The sequence below is a fragment of the Elaeis guineensis genome, chromosome 11, assembly GCF_000442705.2.
Source record: "Elaeis guineensis isolate ETL-2024a chromosome 11, EG11, whole genome shotgun sequence".
Lineage (NCBI taxonomy): Eukaryota > Viridiplantae > Streptophyta > Magnoliopsida > Arecales > Arecaceae > Elaeis > Elaeis guineensis.
Genome location: NC_026003.2, coordinates 89,902,574 through 89,911,487, shown reverse-complemented (window position 1 = coordinate 89,911,487; position 8,914 = coordinate 89,902,574).

Below are 8,914 nucleotides of genomic sequence, written 5' to 3'. Positions count from 1 at the left end.
AAGTTTTCGATCTGATCGACTCCTCATGAGTGCTAGCTTGTTGTAGAGCCCTTTTGATAGCCGATGCTGATCGTGAAGCAAAATTTAGTGCAGGGGCAAAATGGTAATTTTAAAACTTTTTCAAAATTACTATTTTACAGTGAATTATTAATTAATCTCATTAATTAATACTAATTAACCCTACACTAGGATCTAAATATGATACAACAGCATGCATTTAAATTTGAAATTCAAATTTGAATCATTAAACATTTTACAGTACTGTGTTCAGAACACATCACCTTTTGCGGGTAGTCGATCACCGCAATCTGATTACCGTCGGGGGGATCTGATCATCACATCGCAGCCACACAAATATCTGGCATTTGCGGATCGTCCACACGAAGCTCCGTCTGATCAGCTCCTCACGAATGCTAGTTCGTGATTTCACCCTTTTGATGGCAGATGTTGATCGAACTCCTTCGATCGATGTGTGCCGACTTCTCGGATGCTCCGGATCATCTGCACAATTGCTAGAGAGGTTGATGGATCTCTCCTTGAAATTTGGTGGACTCACGACACTCGTGGCACACCAATCTCACTTCCCGAACCCTAGGTAGAAACCCTAGGATACACACCAAAAACCCTGCGCCCGATTTTCTCTCTTTTCTTTCTTTTTCTCTTGGAAGGTTTTGGACCTTCACCTTGCGCAGAAGCCTTTCTCACGCCCCAAAGTTTCTCTCCTAATTTTTCTACGCACGTCCCACCTTTCTCCTCTTTTTAAAACAACGTCGAACGTGTCTTATCCGCGTGAGAGGATAAAGACAAGAGGTTACACATTTGAATTCAAATCAAATTTGAATTCAAACGAAAACCAACTTATCCCTATCCTTTTGGGCGTGAGAAGAGAAGGGGCGTGGGTCTTTGTGCGTGGAAAAATTTCACGAGAAACCTTTTCTCGTGTAAGTAATGTGGCGCACAAAATGGATAAGGATGAAAGGGCAAGTGATAAGTTATCCATTCAAATTCAAACATGCTTTGAATTTGAATGGGTAACTAATTATTTTATCCATCCATATGGCGCACAAATGAGGACGTGGGGAAGGGTTTTGCGTGAGAAAAATTTCATGAGAAGTTTCTTCTCGTGAATTCAAATGGGTGCAAGGAAGTTGGGTGTCGCAGGGAATTTAAAACAAGGTGGTTTGATTCAAATTGAGCCAACCTAGTTTAAAATAGGTTAAGCACAATTAGACCAGATTAAACCCAACATAATTAGGCTTAATTAGGCTCAATAAAATCCTAATCAAATCAGGAATTAATTAAACCTAACCCCTGATCAAATCAGGGACTAAACCACCTTAGCGATTAGGTCAACATTTAACCTAATCGGGTCAATCCAAACTGAATCCAATTCAATTGGACTTGATCCAAAAATAATTACTCAATCAAATTGAGTTAATTAGTGATTAAATCACTAATTAAACCTCTCATAAATATTGAGTCCAAATTCGATGGGCAATCAGACATCAGAGACCATCGATATGAAACCCTGATCAAAGAGTTCAAATTTTAAATTCAAAATTCGAAATTCAAAATTTTGACCCTGGTATCCAAAATGTGTGGAACTCATGATTAGAGAATCCTAATTCTCAATCATAGAGTCCCAGATAGATAAGACTCATAATCAGCCATCAGATCAGAAAGGAACCTCTAATGTGTGTGACCCCGCAGGTTCGAACCTAAGCCGGTAGCACAGGAACCAATTTCTGTACTAATCGAAGTGACCATCTAGCAATGGTACCCGATGATCGGATAGGTCGAATAATCGCAATCGCAACATTCAGAACCTATGTGAATATAGTTACCGTATAATTCATCCCTTTTGACCCCTGTGTTTAGGACGACTCAGGGTTAAACTGTCAACCCTGATGATATCATCCGAATCGTGCTCAACTCAATTAGTCCTATGACTCCTCACTAGGACTACCCTGGCCAAGGTTTTGCTAGATTGAAACACGACTGTACACAGCTCCTAAACTGGAGTGGTCAATCCCATCTTGACACATGCACCGACAAGTCAAGTACTTGACTACACCCAGTAACCTTCCGTCACTGAATTAGAAATTCAGGTAGTCCAGTGCCTAAGTGCAGTGAGTTGCTTGCAAGTCACCATGGCAGTCTCAGGTCGGAGGGACATTTATACCCATATCCCATCGGAGCAAATCTTGACAGCAGAAATAGCTCTGGAGTTGGTCACGTTCAGTGCAGATGTACCATTACATCTCACCTGTATGCCATACCAGTGTCTCCACACTCTTTGGTTATGAGGACAACCAACCCATATGGCACACAACGACCTATGCTTGATAAACGTTGTCATCCTTGGTAACAATGTATCATTTGGTCGCGAACATGTTTAAGGACTAAGCGACAAATCCTCCTTTGTCGAGTCTAAATAGTCCTAAGGACTTCACCACAACACAGGAGTTCATTAGAAGATGAAACATTTGTGATGAAAAAATACCAAAATAATTTTATTTATTTATAATTCATGTACTAATACAAAAAAGAGCACAACCGTCAACAGACTGACGATTGGCTTTGGGACATTATTCCCAACAATCTCCCACTTGGCCTAAAGCCTATCGGTGCAGTATCTAATACCCATCTTCGACTTGTAGTCGTTGAACTCCTTCACCGCAATGGCTTTAGTGAATGGGTCGGCCAGGTTCTCCTTCCCGTTGATCTTTTGAAGGTCGACGTCACCTCGATCCACGATCTCCCGATGAGATGGTAGCGGCGCAGAATATGCTTCGTCCGCTGGTGTGCCTTTGGTTCCTTCGCTTGAGCAATGGCTCCAGAGCTGTCGCAGTAGAGCAGAACTGGACCAACAAGGGAGGGTGCTACTCCGAGCTCGGTGATGAATTTCCTCAGCCACACCGCTTCTTTGGCAGCATCTGATGCACCAATATACTCCGCCTCGCATACTGAATCAGCCACAGTGTGCTGCTTGGAACTCTTCCAGCAGACATCCCCACCATTAAGGGTAAAAATAAATCCTGACACACTCTTGCTATCATCTCGATCAGACTGAAAACTAGAGTCTGTAAACCCTATAAGTCTCAAGTCCGATTCACCATATATAAGCCACTGGTCCTTAGTATTTCTCAAATACTTCAGGATGGTTTTAACAACCTTTCAGTGATTCTCTCCTGGATCAGATTGGTATCTACTCACTACCCCTAGTGAGTATGCCACATCTGGTCGTGTACATGTTATGGCGTACATGATAGATCCCACTGCCGAAGCATATGGAATCCTACCCATACGCTCTCTCTCTTGAGGTGTTGTCGGACAATCCCTCTTCGAGAGAGAAATTCCATGGCCTATCGGTAGATAGCCTTTCTTGAATTTTCCATGCTGAACCTTTTCAGCATAGTATCAATGTACGTGGACTGGGATAAGCCAAGCAACTTTTTGGATCTATCCCTATAGATCCTCATCCCTAGGATGTAGGAAGCTTCTCCCAGATCCTTCATGGAGAACTGTGATGATAGCCAAATCTTTATTCCCTGTAATGCAGGGACATCATTCCCGATTAAGAGAATGTCATCCACATACAATATAAGAAATACTACTACTGGACCATTAGCCCACTTATAAATGCAGGGCTCTTCTCCGTTCTTAACGAAACCATACGTTTTGATCGTCCTATCAAAACGTATGTTTCAACTCCGAGATGCCTGCTTAAGTCCATAAATGGACCTCTGTAGCTTGCACACCTTAGACTCATCTATGGATGTGAATCCTTCAGGTTGTATCATATACACCTCTTCGTCCAGCTCTCCGTTTAGGAAAGCTGTCTTCACATCCATCTGCCAGATTTCATAGTCCAGATGGGCAGCTATCGCAAGCATAATCCTAATGGATTTGAGCATTGCCACAGGAGAAAACGTCTCGTCATAGTCTATACCATAACGTTGACGATATCCCTTGGCAACCAGACGGGCTTTATAGGTCTCCACCTTTCCGTCTGCGCCCCTCTTCCTTTTGAAGACCCACTTACACCCTATGGGTTTTACTCCTTCGGGTGGATCAACCAATATCCACTCATCGTTGACTTTCATGGACTCCATTTCGGATTTCATGGCCTCTAGCCATTTCTCAGAGTCAGGTCTCTGCATTGCATCCATGTAGGTGATCGGATCCTCATCGTTTTCATCAAGTTCGACAGGATCACCATCCCGGACCATGAAACCATAGTATCTGTCCGGTTGATGTGGTACTCTACCAGACCGCCTTAAGGGTGCATAATCAATGGGCTCCGGATCTGATCTAATCAAATCCGGTTCAGGTTCAGTAATATATGTCGATTTTTTACTTGTCGAACTTCATCAAGTTCGACTTTAGAGGCAACAGTTCCTTCACTAAGGAACTCCTTTTCTAAAAAGATTGCCTTAAGACTGACAAACACCTTTTGCTCATCAGCAAGGTAGAAATAATACCCTTTGGTCTCTTTTGGGTACCCTATAAAATTACACTTGTCAGACCTAGGTCCAAGCTTGTCTGTAATTAAACGTTTAACATAAGTCGGACACCCCCAAACCCTAAGGTGCGAGAGTACTGGCTTACGTCCTATCCATATCTCATATGGCGTTTTGGCTACAGACTTACTCGGAACTCTATTTAGAAGGTAACAAGCCGATTCAAGCGCATATCCCCAGAGGGAGATCGGCAAACCAGCAAACCCCATCATGGATCGAACCATGTCTAACAGGGTCCGATTCCTCCTTTCAGACACACCATTATGCTGTGGTGTTCCAGGAGGAGTCCACTGAGAGAGAATTCATTCTCCCCTAGATACGTCAGAAACTCATTGGAAAGGTATTCACCTCCTCGATCAGATCGAAGAGTTTTAATACACTTCCCAGTTTGTTTTTCTACCTCATTTCAGAATAGTTTGAACATTTCAAATGATTCCGACTTATGCTTCATTAAATAGACATACCCATACCTAGATAGGTCGTCTGTGAAGGTTATGAAGTAGAAAAATCCACCTCTTGCACTTGAGCTCATGGGTCCACATACATCAGAATGTACCAGACCTAAGAGTTCACTGGCTCGTTCACCTTTTCCAGTAAAAGATGACTTGGTCATCTTCCCAAGAAGACAGGACTCACAGGTTGGAAGTGATTCACAATCACTAACTTCAAAATTCCTTCTTGAGCCAACCTGTTTATCCTGTTCTTATTGATATACCTAGCCTACAATGCCAAAGGTAGACTTCTGACACATTATCTATTCTAGAGCGTTTACCGAATTTTTGAACCACATTAACAGGCTGTGATAGTAAGTAAATTCCATTATTTAATTGTCCAACAAATATTATAACACCATTCAAAATGATATTGCAAATATTTCTTTTTATTAAAAAATCATAACCGTACATGGCCAAAAGGCCTACAGAAATAATATTTAATAAAAAACTTGGACAATAGTGACATTCACTCAGAATTACATTACGAGAATTGATTACAAGACTCATGATTCCTAAAGCTAGAACTGAAACTTTGCTTCCATCTCCAACATTCAGGAACCTCTCGCCTTCATCAAATCTCCTACTAACCTGCAGACCCTGCATCGAATTATAAATATGATAAGGGCTTCCGTTATCCAATACCCAGGCAGTAGTATCACAAATCGAAAAGTTGCAAGGAGTTATCATATAATTACCTTGCTTCTTCTTTGGCCTGTTCGGGTCCAGGGAGGCAATATATTGAGGACAGTTCCTCTTCCAATGCCCGTGCTTCTTGCAAAAGAAGCACTCCGCCTGGCTCTGGTCGTGCTTGCGCTTCTTGGTCTGACCCCGTGCTACTGTCCCAGCATGAGATTGCACCTTCTTATTTTTCTTCTTCTTGTTCTTCTTCCCTTCCCAAAGGGTTGACGACGAGAAGAAGATCCTCCCACTACATTCACCGACTCCTTATGGAGTTGGTGATCCTTCTCAAAGTTCTGCAGCAACCCCAACAATCCGTGGTAGTTTACTGCAGGCTTTGTCATTCGAAAATGAGTAAGGAATGGGAGGAAGGACTTGGGCAAGGAATTAAGGATCACATCCTTACCGAGCTGCTCGTGCAGAGGAAAGCCCAATTTGCTTAGGCGCTCAATCATCTCGATCATGTACAGTACATGATCAGTGACTGAGGCCCCATCCCTCATCCGAGCATTGAAAATGGCACAACTAGTTTTGTGCCTTTCAACATCGTCAGGCGTGCCAAAGGAGTCGTTCAACATTTGAAGCATCTCCTGTGGCTGGGCATTCTCAAACCTTCGACTGAACTCGTCATTCATTGCTGCCAGCATAATACATCGAACGGTGGTGCAGTCATTGAGCCACTTCAAGTAAGTGTCTCGGATCGCCTTACTAGCATTCGGAGCTGGCTCCTCAGGTGCTGGATCCGTTACTACATAAAGGATCCGCTCATGCTCAAGGATGATTTTTAATTTTCGATACCAGCTATCGAAATTGGGTCCCATGAGCTTGTCATTATCTAATAATGACCGGAGCGACAGGGTAGTGGCCATAGCTGCTTAAAGGAAAACGAGACCTCTATTAGTACATAAATTAATACTAAAGACTTGGACTTTAGTCTAAAGTTTTTCTCAATATTTTTACGAACTGGTAGCCTCATCCTCCAATTCGAAGAATTACTTTAATTCCTTAATGGGTACTAGAATCCACACAGACTACACACGAGCCCAACTTTGGTTGGTCAACCCATGTGCATCTATGGGTAGGTTCTTAACCAGTTGTTTCTCTAAACAACTTCTAGTAATTGATTTTGCCCCAGAACCTAATCAGTAGGCTTTGGCCTCCACTGAAAAGATCTGGTTAGGTCCAACCATTAACATGACTTAATTTAGTGAATCAGACCAATAAATGATCAGGCCCGACTTTGGCCGGCCAACCTAACCACCATCAGAAAGACTCAATCAAATTATCATATTATGAATAATAATTCCATTAGCCAATGAGCACCAGGCCTTTGGGCCTCCAATGATCATTAAACTAATGGACTCATTATCATTCACTTAATGGGAGGCTATGACTTAGTTATCATTATAACTTAATCATTTTAGGGACCTAATAATTTTGAGAATTTTATTAAAGAATAGTAGAGAAGAAATCATCCAGCCAATTTTAATCCTCCCACTGACTTCACCAAGTCAGATTAAAAAGAATTTAATTAAAGCTGGCATTAGGAGCACCTAAATCAGTCACACTGATTTACCTAATGACATGGGTGAGCTCTAATCATCAAGTGATCTAATCAAAATCTAACTTACCAGATTGGCCAGGTAAGTGAGATCAGTGGTGGGGATTTGCCATTAACTCGTCAATGATCGAATCAATGCGAGTAGCTCCCGCTTAAGAACCACTGGTCAAAACTGCCGAACTTACCTTAGACACCAACCGGTTCATTAGTTTTAATTTTGATCAACGTAGTAAATAGGGCTCCACCGCGTAGCCATGAATTAAGTCCATTTGGTCTAGTTAAAGACATGGACCCATTCAACTACAACTATTGAAGTTGAGTCTAGAGTATCCTTGACCTAATCTAATTCAACTTTTGATTAGATTTGACCAATTACTCCATTTAGTCCATTTTTTAAACTAACCTTAGGTCTAACCCAATTATGGACCTAATTCATCTAACCCATTGACCCACAAGTTTATGCAATTGTCTTAGGTCTTAATTCACAATTCTAGACCTACTAGACAACACTTAATTCTTTTAATTAAGTACTTGGGCTGATGGGTCAGGGTTTGGCATTTCGAAAATAATTTTTAAATTTGAAAGATTTTATTTTCTGTTCACCAAATGTGTTGACTCATTTCACAAACGGGTCAGCATATTTCATAAACATCAATTCTATTGCTCATTTCATAACAGAAAATAACTCAAAATAAATCATAAATTTTCTTTTAGATCTAATCTAACACATTCATGATAAATTTCTTAATTAAGTCCTTTCGCTGCTTCATCGGCATGGGATATAATTGCATCGGCACCCCTACCGCCATAGGAGACCCCATCGAATAGGAAGAGAGGGCCTTTAAACCCTACTTTTCTCCTATGACCGGACGGCCATGGTAACCAACCCAATTAGATTACTTGCTACTTGGATCAAGTATATCTAAATATACCAATTTCAAAATTTAAATTTTGAATTTCAAATTTCAAATTTCAAATTTCAAATTTTAAATTTCAAATTTGAGATTTCAACCAAATTTCAAATTTCAAATTTTCAATCTTTGAATTTTAAATTTTGAATTTTGAATTTCAAATTTCAAATTTGAGATTTCAACCAAATTTCAAATTTCAAATTTCAAAATTTGAATTTTGAATTTCAAATTTTGAATTTTGAATTTCAAATTTCAAATTTCAAATTTGAGATTTCAACCAAATTTCAAATTTCAAATTTGAAACTTCTAACAAATTTCAAATTTCAAATTTCAAATCTTTTGAATTTCAAATTTAAATTTTGAATTTCAAATTTAAACTTATAGATTACACCTTAATCTACGCATGCATATGTATATCATATTCTAGAACCTTGCTCTGATACCATTTGAAGCGAAAATTTAGTGCAGGGGCAAAATGGTAATTTTAAAACTTTTTCAAAATTATGATTTTACAGCAAAATTATTAATTAATCTCATTAATTAATACTAATTAACCCTACACTAGGATCTAAATATGATACAACAGCATGCATTTAAATTTGAAATTCAAATTTGAATCATTAAACGTTTTACAGTACTGTGTTCAGAATACATCACCTTTTGCGGGTAGTCGATCACCGCAATCTGATTACCATCGGAGGGCTCTGATCGTCACGTCACAGCCACACAAATGTCTGGCCTTGCGAT